Source organism: Vulpes vulpes, chromosome 16 (assembly GCF_048418805.1).
Source record: "Vulpes vulpes isolate BD-2025 chromosome 16, VulVul3, whole genome shotgun sequence".
Classification (NCBI taxonomy): domain Eukaryota; kingdom Metazoa; phylum Chordata; class Mammalia; order Carnivora; family Canidae; genus Vulpes; species Vulpes vulpes.
Genome location: NC_132795.1, coordinates 91,546,003 through 91,561,772, shown reverse-complemented (window position 1 = coordinate 91,561,772; position 15,770 = coordinate 91,546,003). Strand labels below are relative to the sequence as shown.

Below are 15,770 nucleotides of genomic sequence, written 5' to 3'. Positions count from 1 at the left end.
AACTGCCCTTCTTTGTCTCATGCTGCAGTCTTTTTTTAAAGACTATTTTGTCTGATATAAGTATTGCCACCCTGGCTTTTTTTTTTTTCTTGCTTCCATTTACATGCTACATCTTTTCCATCTCTTTACCTAAAGTCTTTGTGTGTCTTTCAGTCTCAAGTGGTTCTCTTTTAAGCAGTGTATGAGTTTTGTTTTTTTTAAAAAAATCCATTCCGTAAGCCTGTGTTTTTTGATTTGAGTATTTAGACCCTTTACATTTAGAGTAATTATTGATAGGTATGTACTTACAGACATTCTGTTCATTATTTTCTGGGTTTTGTAATTTTTCTCTTTTTGCAATTGATAACTCTAACACTCTCTTTAATAAAGGAATGCTTGGTATTCTTAGTTTCTTGAATCTTTATTATAAGTATGGGTTTGTGGTTACCAAAAGGTTCATATATAACACCTTATGTATATAGAAGTCTGTATTAAGTTGATAGCAATTTAAGTTCAAACACATTGTAAGAGCACTTTTACTACCCTTTCCATGTTTTACATATATATGTTAGGTATTATATTTTTAAAATTCTTATTTTTCTCCTAATTATAGCCTTTGCCACATAAAGAACATTTAACATTTCCTGTAAGGCTGGTTTAGTGGTCATGACCTTTTTAAACTTGTTTGAGAAACATTTTCTCTCTCCTTTATTTTGAGTGATTACCTTGCTGGGTAGGATATACGTGGCTGCAAGTTTTTCCTTTTAGGACTTTGAATATAAAACACCACATGCTTCGACTTATAAAGTTTTTGCTGAAAAATCAGCTGTCAGCCTTGTGGAGTCCCTTGTATACAACTGTCTTCTGTTCTCTTGCTCCCTTCCAAGGGATCCGTTAACCTGTCTTCATTTTTTTAAATTATTTTTTTCTTTAGATGTTCAGATTGGATGCCTTTCATTACCATGTCTTCCAGATCACTGATCCATTCTTCTGCATCCATGAAACTATTGATTCCTTCCAGTATATTTTTCATTTCCATTACTGTATTCCATTCTGATTGTCTCTTTCTTATATTTTCTGTCTCTTTGTTGAAGTTCTCAGTTCTTCCACCTTTTTCTTCGTACGGTGAGTATCTTTATGATCATTACTTTCAGTTATTTATCAGGTATATTGCTTATCTGTTTCTTTTATTTTGGTTTCATTCTTTCACTTGGGGAGTATTTCTCTGATTCCTGATTTTTGGCTTACTTCCTGTGACTGTTCCTATGAATTATGCAGGACAGCGCTTCTCTGAAATGTGAAGGAGTGGTCTTGTGTATGATTTTACCCTTCCACTGGGTGGCAGTGTGGCTGGCATGAGCGAGGAGTCATAGGACATTCCCTGCTGGGGCTGCCCTAGTGGGATGGCCATATCATAAGTGGGCATAGGCTGGGACAGTCCCAAGATTTCCCACACAGAGGGTGTCCCAGCAGAATTGCTGAAGCAGATGCAAGCTATGGTGTCCTAGGTTGCTCTGTGCCGGGGGGCTTTGGCAGGGTAATTGGTTCCAAAGCAAGTATGAGCCAGGAGATCCTGAAGAACTCTGAGCCAGGGTGTTCTAGGGTGCACCGTGCCTATGCCACCCTGGTGACATCGTAGAGCTGCAGCATGTACTGCACTGGGGCCACCTTGGAATGGCGAGGGATGGTGTGAGCCAGGGGCACAGGGCTCACAGAAGTGGTAGGCCATCTAGGATACATGGACCCAATCCTATCCACACTATCAAGGTGGAGGGTTTATGTAAATCTTGGCGCTCACCAGCCTCTCTGACCCAGAGTTCCAGCAGCTCCTCCACTATTTGGTAGGGTTTTAGGGCTAGTTCCTTTATATTTTAGTCACTCTTTTAAACAACAGCTTTTTTTTCTATGCCTCAGGGTGTCTGGGACTGGAGGGAGCAAGGGATCTAAAACTCACTGAGACTGCAGACTGGCTGTAATGTCCAGACCCTGGTCCACTCTGTGCCATCAAGGTTGAAGAGAACATAAGCTGGCACTCACCTGCCCCCTTTGACCTGGAAATAATTCCAGCAGCTCCCACTATTTGGGAGGGTTCTAGGTCTTGTTCACTTGTATTCTAGTTACTCTTTTAAACTACAGCTTTTGTTCCATCCCACGCAACTGACAAACCTGCTTATGGTCCTCAGTACTATCCCTCCTCACTGCTGTTTGCAGCATCAGGAAAGGGTGGTCCTTTCATCATTATGTTTCTATCTTGACATTGTCTGTGTGGTTACTCTTTTGTTATGAGGAAACCATTCTACCAGCGCTTAGTTCTTCAGGAGGAACTGCTGTGTAAACAGGTATAGATTTGGTGTGTCTGCAAAGGAGGGGGAGTTCAGGGTCTCCCTCCCTCGCCATCTTGGACCCGGTATCTCACTGTTTTAAGGAATCCTGGCTTAAAGTCTTTACTTATTTGTTGAAATACAATTGATACATAATATTAGTTGAAGGCGTACAACATATTTATTCAACAATTATATACATTATTAAATAAGCATGATTACGGTAGTTACTGTGTCACCATGCAAACTTATTACAGTATTATTCACTGTATTTCCTATATATTTTTCATGCTTGTGATTTACTTATTTTACAAATGGAAGCTTATGGTTCTTAATCTCTTTCACTTATTTTTTTTTTTAGATTTTATTTATTTATTCATGAGAGGGGATCCCTGGGGGGTTCAGCGGTTTAGCGCCTGCCTTTGGCTCAGGGTGTGATCCTGGAGACCTGGGATCGAGTCCCACTGCGGACTCCCTGCATGGAGCCTGCTTCTTCTTCTGCCTGTGTCTCTGCCTCTCTCTCTCTGTGTGTCTCTTATTTATTTATTCATGAGAGACACAGAGAGAGAGAGAGGCAGAGACACAGGCAGAGGGGGAAGCAGGCTCCATGCAGGGAGCCCAATGTGGGACTCCATCCCAGGTCTCCAGGATCACGACCTGGGCTACAGGTGGCGCTAAACTGCTGTGCCATCAGGCTGCCTTCATTTATTTTGGTTATCCCTACCCACCTCCCTGTGGCAGCTACCAATTTCTTGTATTTATGAGTCAGTTTCTTTTGTTTGTTCAGTTGTTTTGTTTTTTAAATTCCACATATAAATGAAGTTCTGTGGTATTTGTCTTTCTCTGTCTGACTTACTTCACTTAGCGTGATGCCCTCTAGGTCCATTTATGTTCTCTCAAATGGCAAGATTTCACTTTTTTATTATGGTTCAGTAATATTCCTTTGTGTGTGGTGTGTGGTACAAACATGTATACACGTACACAAATCACATTGTATTTATCCATTCATCTACTGATGACCACTTGCATTGCTTCCATATCTTAGCTATTGTAAATATTCTGCAAAAAAGACATTTAAGTCTTTTTGAATTAGTGTTTTCACTTTCTTCAGAAAAATATTCAGGTATGTAATTATTGGGTTATATGGTATTTCCATTTGTAATTTTTTGATGAACCTCCTTACTGTTTCTCATAGTGGTGACACCAATTTACATCTTACCAACTGTACATGACTATTCTCTTTTATCCACATCCTCACCAATGCTTTTGTCTTTTTGATACTAGCCATTCTGATTGGTTTGAAGTGATATCTCATTGTGATTCTGATTTCCATTCCTCTGATTATTAGTGATGCTGGGCATCTTTTTATGTGTCTTTTGGCTATATGTCTTCTTTGGAAAAATGTCTATTCAGGATCTCTACCCATTTTTTAATCAGACTATTTGGGGTTTGGGGGGATAGGTGAGTCATATAAATTCTTTATATATTTTGGGTTTTTTAAAAGATTTTATTTATTCATGACAGACACAGGGAGAGAGAGAGAGAGAGAGAGAGAGAGGCAGAGACACGGGCAGAGGGAGAAGCAGGCTCCATGCAGGGAGCCCAACATGGGACTCAATTCCAGGTCTCTAGGATCACACCCCAGGCTGAAGACGGCGCTAAACCGCTGGGCCATCAAGGCTGCCCTCTTTATATATTTTGGATGTTGACTCCTTATCAGACATCATTTCCAAACAACTTCTCCCATTCACTAGGTTCTCTTTATGTTCTGTTGTTGGTTTCCTACATGATGCAAAAGCTTTTTAATTTGATATAATCCCCATTGTTTATTTTTGCTTTTGTTTCCCTTGCTTGGGGAGAAAAAAATTCCAGAAAAATATTGCCAAGGCTGATGTCAAAGACATGACTATATTTTCCTTGGGAAGTTTTATGGCTTCAAGTCTCATATTTAGGTCTTTCATCCATTTTGAGCTAATTTTTTGTATATGGTGTGATAAACTGGTCTATCTTCTTAGCACCATTTATTGAAGAGATGGTGTTTTCCTCATTATATATTCTTGCCTCCATTGTCAAAGATCAGTTAACCACAGGAGTGAGCATTTATTTCTGGGCTCTCTATTGCCATGGATCTACGTGTCTGGTTTTGTATAAGTACCATACTGTTTTGATTACTATAGCCTTAGAATAATTTGAAATCTGGGATTGTGATACCTCCAGCTTGATTCTCCTTTCTGAAGATTACTTTGGCAACTTTGAGGTCTTCTGTGGTTCTATACAGATTTTAGGATTATTTGTTCCAGTTCTAAGAAAAATATTGGTAATTTGATTAGAATTTGACTGAATCTGTAGATTGCTTTGGATATTATGGACATTTTAACAATATTGATTCTTGCAATCCATGAGCATGGTATTTTTCCATTTATTTATGTCACTGTCAATTTCTTTCATCAGCGTTTTATAATTTTCAGAGTACAAGTCTTTTAACCTCCTTAGTTAAGTTTATTTGTCCATATTTTATTTTTTGCTGAAATTGTAAATGGGATTATCTTCGTAATTTCTCTGATAGCTCTTTATTGGTGTATAGAAATGCAACATATTTTTTGTATATTGATTTCATAACCAGGCACTTTCCTAAATTCATTTTTTCTAATAAATTTTTGGTGGAGTTTTTATGGTTTTCTATATAATGTCAGCTCTAAATAGAATTTTACTTCTTCCTTACCAATTTGGATGCCTTTTACTTCCTTTTCTTGTCTGATTGCTGCGGCTATGAATTCCAGTACTATGTTGAATAAAAGAAGTGGGAATGGATATGCTTGTCTTGTTCCTGCTCCTAGAGGTAATTTCACTGTTGAGTTTGAGTTAGCTGCGGCTTTTTCACATACGGGCTTTATTATGTGGCGGTATAGTCCTTCTGTACACACTTTGTTAAAAGCTTTTATCATGAGTGGATGTTGCATTGTGTCAAACACTTTTTCGCATCTTTTGAGATAAGATTATCATATGTTTTTTAATCCTATTAATGAAGTTTATCACATTGGTTGGTTTATGAATATTGAACCACTCTTGCATCCCTGGGATAAATGCCACTTGATCATGGCAAATGATTCTCTTAAAGTTTTTAAATTCATCTTATTCTATTTGTTATAGATTTTTACATCTATATACAACAGAGTATTGGTTTGAAATGTTCTTTTTCTTTTTCTTTGTAGTATCTTTGTTTAGTTTTGGTATCAGGGTAATGCTTGTCCTGTAGGATACATTTGGAAGTTTTCCTTCCTCTTCTATGTTTTGGAAAAGTTTAAGAATAGGCATTAATTCTTCTTAAATATTTGGTAGAATTCTCTGTGAAGCTGTCTGGTTCTGGACTTTGGTTTGTTGGGAGTTTTGTCATTATTGATTTAATTCCATCACTAGTAATCAGTCTGTTCAAATTTTGTTTGTTCCTAAGTGGATTGGGGAAGATTATGTATTTCTACAAATTTACCCATTTCTTCTAGTTTGTCCAATTTGTTGGCATGTAATTTTTCATAATATCCTCTTACAATCCTTTATATTTCTGTGGCGTCAGTTACATTTTCTCCATTTCTGATTCTGAGTCCTCTTTTTCTTGATGAATCTGGCTAAGGGTTTATCAATTTTGTTGATCCTTTCAATGAATCTGTTCCTGGCTTAATCGATGTTTTCTATTGTTTTACAGACTATTTCATTTACTTCTGCTCTCATCTTTATTATTTCCTTCTTTCTACTAGCTTTAGATTTTGTTCTTTTTCTAGCTCTTTTACATATAAAGTTAGGTTTTCTGAAATTTTTGTTTCTTGTGGTAGGCCTGTATCACTATTAAGTTCCCTCTTTAGAACAACTTTTGCTGAATCCCAAAGATTTTGAACTGATGTGTTTTCATTTTTAAAAATTTCGTCTTTGATTTTTTTGATGACTGTTTTGTAGCATGTTGTCAATCTTATATTTATTTAGACTTGTGGCCTAACTTGTGATCTATCCTTGAAAATGTTCTGTGTGCACTCGAAAAGTATGTATATTCTATTATTTTTGGATGAAATGTTCCATATATATCTAAGTCTACCTGGTCTAATGTGTCATTCAAAGTCAGTGTTTCCTTGTTGATTTTCTATCTGAATGATCTATCCTTTGATATAAGTGGGGTATTAAAGTTCCTTACCGTATTACTGTCAATATTTTTCATTATGTCTGTTTATATTTCCTTTATGTATCTATATATTCCAATGTTGGGTGCATAGATATATACAGCTTCTATCCTCTTGTTGGGTTGTTCTCTTTATCATTATGAAATAACCCTTGTTTCATGCTGAAGTTTTTTAAAAGTCTGACTTTTCTGATATAAGTATTGCTACAGGTTTTTTGTTTCTGTTTCCATCTGCAAGGTACGTTTTCTCTCCCTTCACTTTCTGTATGTGTCATTAGGTCTGAAGTGAGTCTCTTGTAGGCAGCACATAGATGAGTCTTGTTTTTTTTTTTAATCCATTCAGTCACCCTATGTCTTTTGGAGTGTTTAGTCCATTTAATTTAGAGTAATTACTAATAGGAACATACTTACTGCCATTTTATTACTTGTTTTCTGGTTATTCTTGTAGTTCTCTGTTCCTTCTTCTCTTGCGATTTTATGGCTTTGTGTAGTGTTATGCTAAGCTTTGTTTTTCGTGTATTAGAGATTTTTTTTTTGTATTAGAGGTTTTTGATATATGGTTACCATTAGGTTCATATTTAACATTATGTACACAGCAGTCTATATTAAGTTGATGTGATGACACATTCGAAAAGCACTAAATTTTTATTCCTCCCTGCATGTTTTATGTATATGATGTCATATTTTATATTATTTGTATGTATCCCTTGATTGGTTTTTGTAGATATATTTTATTTTACTTACTGCTTTTGTGTTTTAACCTCCATCCTGGTTTTATAATAGATCTTCTATTACCTCTACTATGTGTTTACTTTTACCCATGAATTTTTTTTCCTTTACAGTTTTCTTATTTCTAGTTATGGCCTTTTCTTTCCACCCAAAGAATTCCTTTTAACATTTTTTGTAAGTCTAACTCTCTGGGTGTGTTTCTGTGTATTAGAAAATCAGATACGTTTCCTGGTCTTGAAAGTAGTGTCCTTGTGTAGGGGAGGTCCTGTGGTGCTCCATAGTGCAATCCCCACTGGTCACCAGAACCAGGCACTCCAGGGGTGTCTGCTCTGTAGCCACATGCACCCTGCTGTTGTCACTGAACCATGTTTGCCTTCAGATCAGCCTGCTGCCGTGACCCACTTTGCCTGCTGTGGGTGCACCAGACGGGTTTGGTCTCTGTGCTGTCGAGAGGGATGTCTGAGGCCACCGTGGGCTCGGAGGTGAGTAGGGTCAGCAGCCAAGCTAGCTGTCTGTAATCAGCTACTGCACAGCTGCAGCTACACTGAACGGCAGAACTGGCTGTCTGCAGGGCCAACCGAGAGGCTTTTAGTGGAGGGCAGAGTGAGCAGTCAGACTAAATATCTGCAGTTAGCCTCTCTGCCACAGTTGCAGGTGCACCAAGCAGCTAGGCTTTATACCACGTAGCCAAAAGGGCTTGGCTATTGGATCTGCTGGCACACTGGGGTGTGGGGTTGTCTTACACACTTGCCAGGGCAGGTGCTGGCCCTGCCGGCGCTCCTTGCAAGATGTGAGAGAGCAGGAGCCACTCTGGAGGGATGTGGGTGAGGTAGGCAGGTCCGGGTGGAACATAGGTGGGCATGCCGGTGCTGGCAGGGTGGCTGGAGAGGGTTACCACAGGTTCCCACAAGTGTCCAGCTAGTCTGGGGGAGAGGAAGAGAAAGGACACCTGTCAGCACTTCTGCTCCTGTACAAATATCCTAAAGAGTCCTTCCCTTTCACTGCATGTTCTGAGATTAGTAAGTAAATCTTTTTGTATGCTCACTTTTCAAATGGCTGTTGTGTCTCTGGCCAGGTTATTATGTTCACTCTTTAAGGGTGGGGACTGAGTTTACTGCCATCCTTCAGCCTTCCCAGAGTTAAGCCCACTGATTTTTAAAGCACCCAGATTTACAGTGCACTCATTTTAAAAGCTCCCCAAAGTTAAGCCTCACTGGTTTTTAAAGTTAGATGTTACGGAGACTTGTCTTCCCAGTGCCTGGATGCCTGACATTGGGTCTGATCCTCTCCCTTCTCCCCACTTTTAGTGTTCAATCCCCAACTGTGTCTACTATTCCCCTCCTGCCCTTTCAATGCGGCTTCCTCTCTATGATTGACTGTGGAAAGGTCTGTTCTGCGGACTGTTCTCATGGGTAGGTGCTTAATGTAGCTGTTATCTCAGTGTTCGTGGGATGAGGTGAGCTCAAGATGCTCCTACTCCACCATCTTCCTTGAACCTCAACTTTACCAGGTATTTTAAGTGAAACTGCACTAGCCTAATACTGACATTTTTACAATATTGAATATTGCAGCATGAATATGGTATCTCTCCATTTGAAAAGTCTTTGATGTTTGTCAGTGATATCTGATTATTCCTCATAGTTGTCTTGTATTTCTTATATTTACTCCTGTGACCTTATCTTGTGCTGTTTAAGGTGTAGAACATGTTTCTGATACAGATAAAGTGCAGTAGGATTACCACCATAGTAGTATTAGCTAACACCTCTATCATCACCTTATTACTATTTCTTCTCTTTTAACATTTTCTCTTTTAACATTTTAAAATACATTTTAATGTTTAAAAAACATTTTAAAATAAAATATAGTACTGCTAACTATACTCCCAATGCTGTGCATTAGATTCCCCAGAACATATTATAAGTGGAAACTTGTACCTTTTGATCAACATCTCCTTAATTCTCCCACACTCACCTCCTGGCAACCACTGCTGTACCAATCCTGCGAGTTAAAGATTCTACATGTAAGCAGTACGGTATTTGTCCTTGTCTGTCTGCAGACTTATCTCACTTAACATAATGCTCTCAAGGTCCATCCATGTGGTTGCGAATGGCAGGATTTCCTTCTTCTCATGGCTCAACTTATACATATATATCAACTTGCATGTACATATATATATACACACATATATATTGCATCTTCCTTATCCACTCATCTACTGATGGAGACTTAGGTTGTTTGCCTATCTTGATTATTGTGAATAATACTGTAATAAACATGAGAGTACAGATATTTTTAATTTCCTTTGTATACATACTAAAAAGTAAGATTGCTGGATTATACTGTAGTTCTATTTTCAATTTTGTGAGAAACCTCCATACTGTTTTCCATAGTACTTGCACCAATTTACATTCTCACCACCACAGGTCCCTTTTCTCTAACTCATCATCAACACTTATTGGCTATTCTCTTTTTTCTTTTTTTTAATAAGATTTTATGTAGTTGAGGGGATCCCTAGGTGGCTCAGTGGTTTAGCGCCTGCCTTCAGCCCAGGGCGTGACCATGGAGTGCCGGGATAGAGTCCCACATTGGGCTTCCTGAGTGGAGCCTGCTTCTCCCTCTGCCTGTGTCTCCGCCTCTCTCTCTCTCTCTCTCTCTCTCTCTCATAAATAAATGAAATCGTAAAAAAAAAAAAAGATTTTATGTATTTGAGAGAGAGAACAATAGAGAGCAGGAATAGACAGGGTTAGGGGCAGAGGGAGAAGCAGACTCCATGCTGAGGAGGGAGCCCAACACAGGGCTTGATCCCAGGACTCTGAGATCATAACCTGAGCTGAAGGCAGACACTTAACCAAATGAGCCACCCAGGTGCCCCTGGCTATTCTCTTTTTGATGATAGCCATTCAAACAGTATGTGGTACTATTCATTGTGGTTTTGATTTGCATTTCCCTGATGATTAGTGATGTTGAGCACATTTTCATGACCTTGTTGTCCTTCTGTATGTCTGTCTCCTGAAAGTTTATTCAGATCAGATTTTTTGTTGTTACTCAATTGTGAATTCTTTGTATATTTTGGATATTAACTCTTTATCAGTTATATGGTTCACAAATCATTTTGGAGTGTTTCTTTTGCTGTGCATAAGTTCTTAAGTTTGATGTAGTTCAACTTATTTATTCCATTTATTTATTTTCGACTTTTTTTTTTAAGATTTATTCATTCGTGAGAGAGACAGAGAGAGAGAGACAGACACATAGGCAGAGAAAGAAGCAGGCTCCCTAGTGGGAGCCTGAGCAGGACTCGATCCCAGGACCCCGGGACCACTCCCTGAGCCAAAAAGGCAGATGCACACTGAGCCACCCAGGTGCCCCTATTTCTGCCTTTGTTGCTTACACTTTTGGTATCATTTTTTTAAAAAAAATTGCCAAGAACCATCTCAAAGAGCTTTTCCCTGTGTTTCCTTCTAGGGCTACACACCTAGGTATGTAAGAAAGTCTGGGAAGCATCTTCAGTGAGGTAATCATACACCCAGTGAAACACCTTTAACTATAAAAATAATAGCCCCTTGAAGGGAGAACTGCAGTTTATGTGTTACAATGAGATTTGCAGAATAGTATTTAGCAGAAGAAAATAGCAAAATGGGGAACTGTCTTCCTTTATATAATCCACATATTCACAGAAACAGAAATTTTTTAAAACCCTATTCAAAGATAGTTTGCAACTGCACTTAATGTGCCTACCTGTATCTTTGCATATAAGTAAATTTTTCCAAATGCATTATCCTTCCAAATATACTTATTCTACATGATCTTTCACATCTCCTATATCAAAAGGCTGTAGGCTTTATAATTTGCCAACCCACTTTAAAATATTTTAAATTTCTGATATAAAAGCTTATTTGGGCTTAATGGGGAGCTTTAAAGAACTTAATATTAAAAATATAGTATAAAAATAAAAAATACTCATGTCACCCAGAGAAAACTGATACTACTCTGCTTCCTTTTTTTTAACTAAGCACATATTTAACAAAAATTCAAATCATTCATCTTCCTTTTTGTTACCCAGTGGTTTGTTGTGATGGTGTTCGCATATCATTAAAAATCATTGAGAAGCCTGATTTTTATTATGTTCTTCTTAACTGTCTTTTTGACTTTCTATAAAATCACAGTACCTACCATTGTAAAAATTGTATAAAAGTAATATGCAGTATATGATACATAGATAAAGGTTAAACTTTGCTTTTATACTTAAAATACCTCATTATTTATATAAAAAGTCTCTAAATCTACAAAAGTTTTTTTTAATTCTACAATTTAAAATTGGGTTTAACTGTTTAGCTACACTGCTTGAGAGGCCACATTCTATTACTTGTTTGACTTAGGAGACTCATTCATGCCAACCTACTTGTAGCTCCATTTCACCAGCCTTCTCTTTACTGTGTCATGATGTCAGGTTTGATCTATACCTTCCTACCTCTAGGCATCTTTGCCTAAAGACATAATCCTAAACCCTTTGTACTTATAAGCACATCAAAGACTAGCTGCTTTGCTTTAGCTGCAGAGGTCTATACAAGACTATTACTTGTATAACTTAAGAGATTTATAGTTTTCAGCAGAATTCCTTAGAATGCATGTGTATCCAACCTTTGTTGCTTTCTTTATGGCAACCTACCACTGTCAGTGACAAAATGTGACATATTAAATAATACCAGTGCTTAATTACCTTAAGTATAGATTTTCTCTAAATTAGATATTTATTTTCAGGTCAGACTTCTCCATCATCTAAATAGTTAAATAGTATTCAGAATTCTAAAATATATTAAATATATCATAAGACAAGATGTCATCTTTTCAGAACTCGCCTAGTCATAAATTGACACTTAGCAAAAGATGTTAATAATCTTTTCCTATGGTATATCATAAAACAAGAGGTCATCTTTTCAGAACTCACCTAGTCATAAATTGACACTTAGCAAAAGATGTTAATAATCTTTTCCTGTGGAGAAAGTTTCAAATATTATACTATTTGGGCTTTGACCTTCCTTTTTCTCCTTTTCAGAAAGGAGTCAATGTTTCAAAACATTCTTCTCTGTTTTACTTATTTTCAGAATAGTAAGTTGTGCTGATCCAGGACAGAATTATTGCCAATTAAATTTTCTGTAAGTAAATAATGAAGAATTTTACTTGAGGATTAGTATGTAATATTAAGAATAACTAATGAAACCATAAAGTTAAGAATAAACAGATTATGTGCTCATTTGGCCAGTGTGGAGTACAACAAAAGGATCTTTTATCAATAATCCCAAAATGCGGATGGACAAATAGATTCATGCAGTTATATGCTACAAACTTTGACATTTTAGAAGTCACTTTTTTGTATCTTCGTTTGCTCATATATAAAATAAGGAGACAGAACTACAAGAGTCTAGGTCTTTTTCAGCACTAAAACTTTATGTATATGGTTTGATGAATGGGTAGAACCCAGTCAAGATCTAAAGAATTCTATGGGACGCCTGGGTGGCTCTGCGATTGGGTCCCTGCCTTCGGCTCAGGGCGTGATCCCGGGATCTAGGATTGAGTCCTGCATCAGGCTCCCTGCGTGGAGCCTGCTTCTCCCTCTGCCTGTGTCTCTGCATCTCTCATGAATAAATAAATAAAATCTTAAAAAGATTCTGAAGAATTTTAGACAATATTTAATATCTGAAAAAAATAATTTATTCAGATCTACCTAATTGTACAAACCCATATTGAAAAAAATTAGTTTCAATATTTTCTTAGGGGAATTGCTTTATTCAAAAGATTCTTTTGAATTAAATCCCTTTTATAGTGCTTGTTTTGCTACAATAAATTTCAGTATAAAGTAACCTCAAAGTGCTAAAGCAGAGAAGCTAATATAGGAATTGGGTAATTTCTAAGTAAACTGATTTCACATATACTAGCTGACAAAATCATAAAATTATTAGTTTACTTTTGAGCAGAATTGGACCTCTTACATTTATTTTACATGTATAATATTATATAACATGTCAGAATTTGTATCGACTCTTAAGGTCATCTTCTTGTACCCTTACCCCGTCCCCTGGAAACCTCTATTCACAAAACAATGCTATATAGTTGGTCTATAAACTTTATAAGTTAAAAACAACACATCTGCTTTATCAAAATTAAGTAGTATCTTTACCTCCTTTTAATCATTATAAAATTTACAAAAGGCTTCATATTACCATAAATCTATATTCTTAAGGGAATCAAGGAACAAGTAAGTCACTTAGTTCCCAAAGGCTTAAAGAAAATAAAATGCCCTACATTCCTAGATCTAATCATCCTTATAGTTTGCTGTGAGGTAGAATTTAAAGCTGATCTATTTCAGCTGCTACCATGCACATACACACCTTTCAAGAAATGCAGGTGTCAGGAATTCATAAAGTATTCTAGTGATGCATTAGTTCTTTACAAATTATCATTAGCCTAATAACATAAAAAATATTATTTTTGCCAGAAGTGAATTCCTGAGGCCAAAGAACTTTCTGTTCAACAAAAACCTTCAGTACACTTGTAATACACTCTATACTACATAAATTCAAGTGTTAGTCTTATTCCTGAGTGATGGACAGGATAAAACATTCATAGTAAGTAACATTTCTGATCCTGAGTACCATAATAAACCAATCCCAATGGAGAAAAATGGTGCTTCTATAGTATTTGTGACTTGTATGTTATCTGCAAAACTAACAAAAGTGCGGCTCTCTTGATTCTATAAAATGGATTTTTAAATCCCCTTTGTTTGGTATTTAACCTCTAAACTGCCATCAGAACCATAATAATACCTTCCATTTTTATTGGCTTTATAGCTTTCAAATTGCTTGCTTGCATTTTATTATCTCAACAAACTAAAAGATAAGCAAGACACGTGTTGTTGGGCCCCTTCTGGGGGTGATATTCAGAAAAGCTAAAATTTGCTCATAGTTACACAGTGATCAGTGCAAGAGCTGGAGCCAGAATCCAGGTTTGATTTTAGCCATAATTTAGCAAATGCTTACTAGATGTTAGAGAATATGTTGAACACGGTGCATTACCTCATTTAATGGTTGTGACAGTCTTGCAATATATCTGTTTTACAGATAAAGAAAGAAAGTACTATGCAGAGAGACTGTTACACATAGGTCTTTTTCCTCAAAGCATATGTTCTTAACTTCTCTACTGAATCTAAAAATGAAGTATTATCAGGGTAAGAGAATAAAGGAACTAATCTTCATTAAAAATAAAATACTACTATTGCCAGCACATGTTATTTTTCAGGTATGGTGCTAGGCTCAGCAATCGCTGTTGTGTTTCATAATTATAAGCGTAAGAGTAAGTATTAGTTTTCCCATTTATAAAAGAGGACATAGAGACTCAAAGTTTAAGAAGCAGAACTTAAAACCATCTTGTTTGACTCCAAATCTCATATTCTGAACCACTTTGCCATCCTGCTTTTTTATTTCAAGACCACTGCTATTTCCCTTACTGCTTACTGCCTAACACTGCTTGTTACCTATTTTTTTTTTTTTTGAGTTATTTTGTTTTTCAGTTTTTGTGGAGTTCTGGGGCATTAAAAAAGGATAGGAAAAAATGCTTTCTCTGTCATCCTTGGTTACCATATTATACTCACACTGCCAAAAGTGACTACTTATACCTTTTTCATAGCACAGTGCAGGAAAGTAGCTTTGAGCACTAGTTCATGTAAACTCTATTATACCTTTGAAACTGAACTTTTTTACCCCAGACTTTAAGCTGTTAAATGGTTCCTTCAATTATTAAATGGAAAACTGCCATTTCTGGAGGAATGGACTTGTTCACGTAGTGGATATTTTGATTGAAACCTATATAACAAAATGTGAGACAGAGGGCTAAGCACTCTTTAATAACTGCTTAATGTAGACAAATGACTTACATTAATGGAAACTATTGTGTGTGTGTTAACACTAGTTACTTTCCCTCAGTCAGAAAAATTCTTTTCTCCGGCACTACCTAAATATCCAACACTTCACGTTGCCTTAGCAATCAGAAATAAAATTGTTTAGGTTAGCATACCATTTGTTACAAAAAATGTCACAAAGATCCAAATACCATAAATACTTCCAGGGTAAATCTTCTGTTAAAGAAAAAAGAACTAATTGAATTTTATTTCCTGGCTAAATTCCATGTGTACTAGGTAGATACCATGTTCCTGGTAAACTGCCTCTAAGAAGGAAGTAAAACAAACTTCAGTACGTACGTGGATATGCAAGGGCAAAAGAAAAGACAAAATGTGCAAGAGAAAAATGTTTCTAGTAAACCCTCTTTCCTTCTCTAGAATTAGGTGCACTCATAAACGTATGCACTAGAATACTGTACAGAGATGACTATTAAATTGTTTTCATAAAATTTATAGTTTTTCCAAGCTAATAATCTAGACATTTGTAACATAATCATTTAAGCAGAAGAAATAGCTGGCAAATATTTTCATGTCAGGTGGTATGCATGCTAAGTTTATAACCTCTCTTCTGTTTATTCAATGTAAGGTAACTTGATGTGACAGGATAGGACAGATCACAACGATG

The 15,770-nt window shown here is 36.7% G+C and overlaps 1 protein-coding gene across 7 annotated transcripts in view; it reads left to right on the top strand.

Moving 5' to 3' along the window:
• The window catches only part of WDPCP (WD repeat containing planar cell polarity effector), a 448,174-nt gene that overhangs the window by 305,232 nt on the left and 127,172 nt on the right, over positions 1-15,770 (top strand). The gene's annotated exons all lie outside the window — the stretch shown is intronic.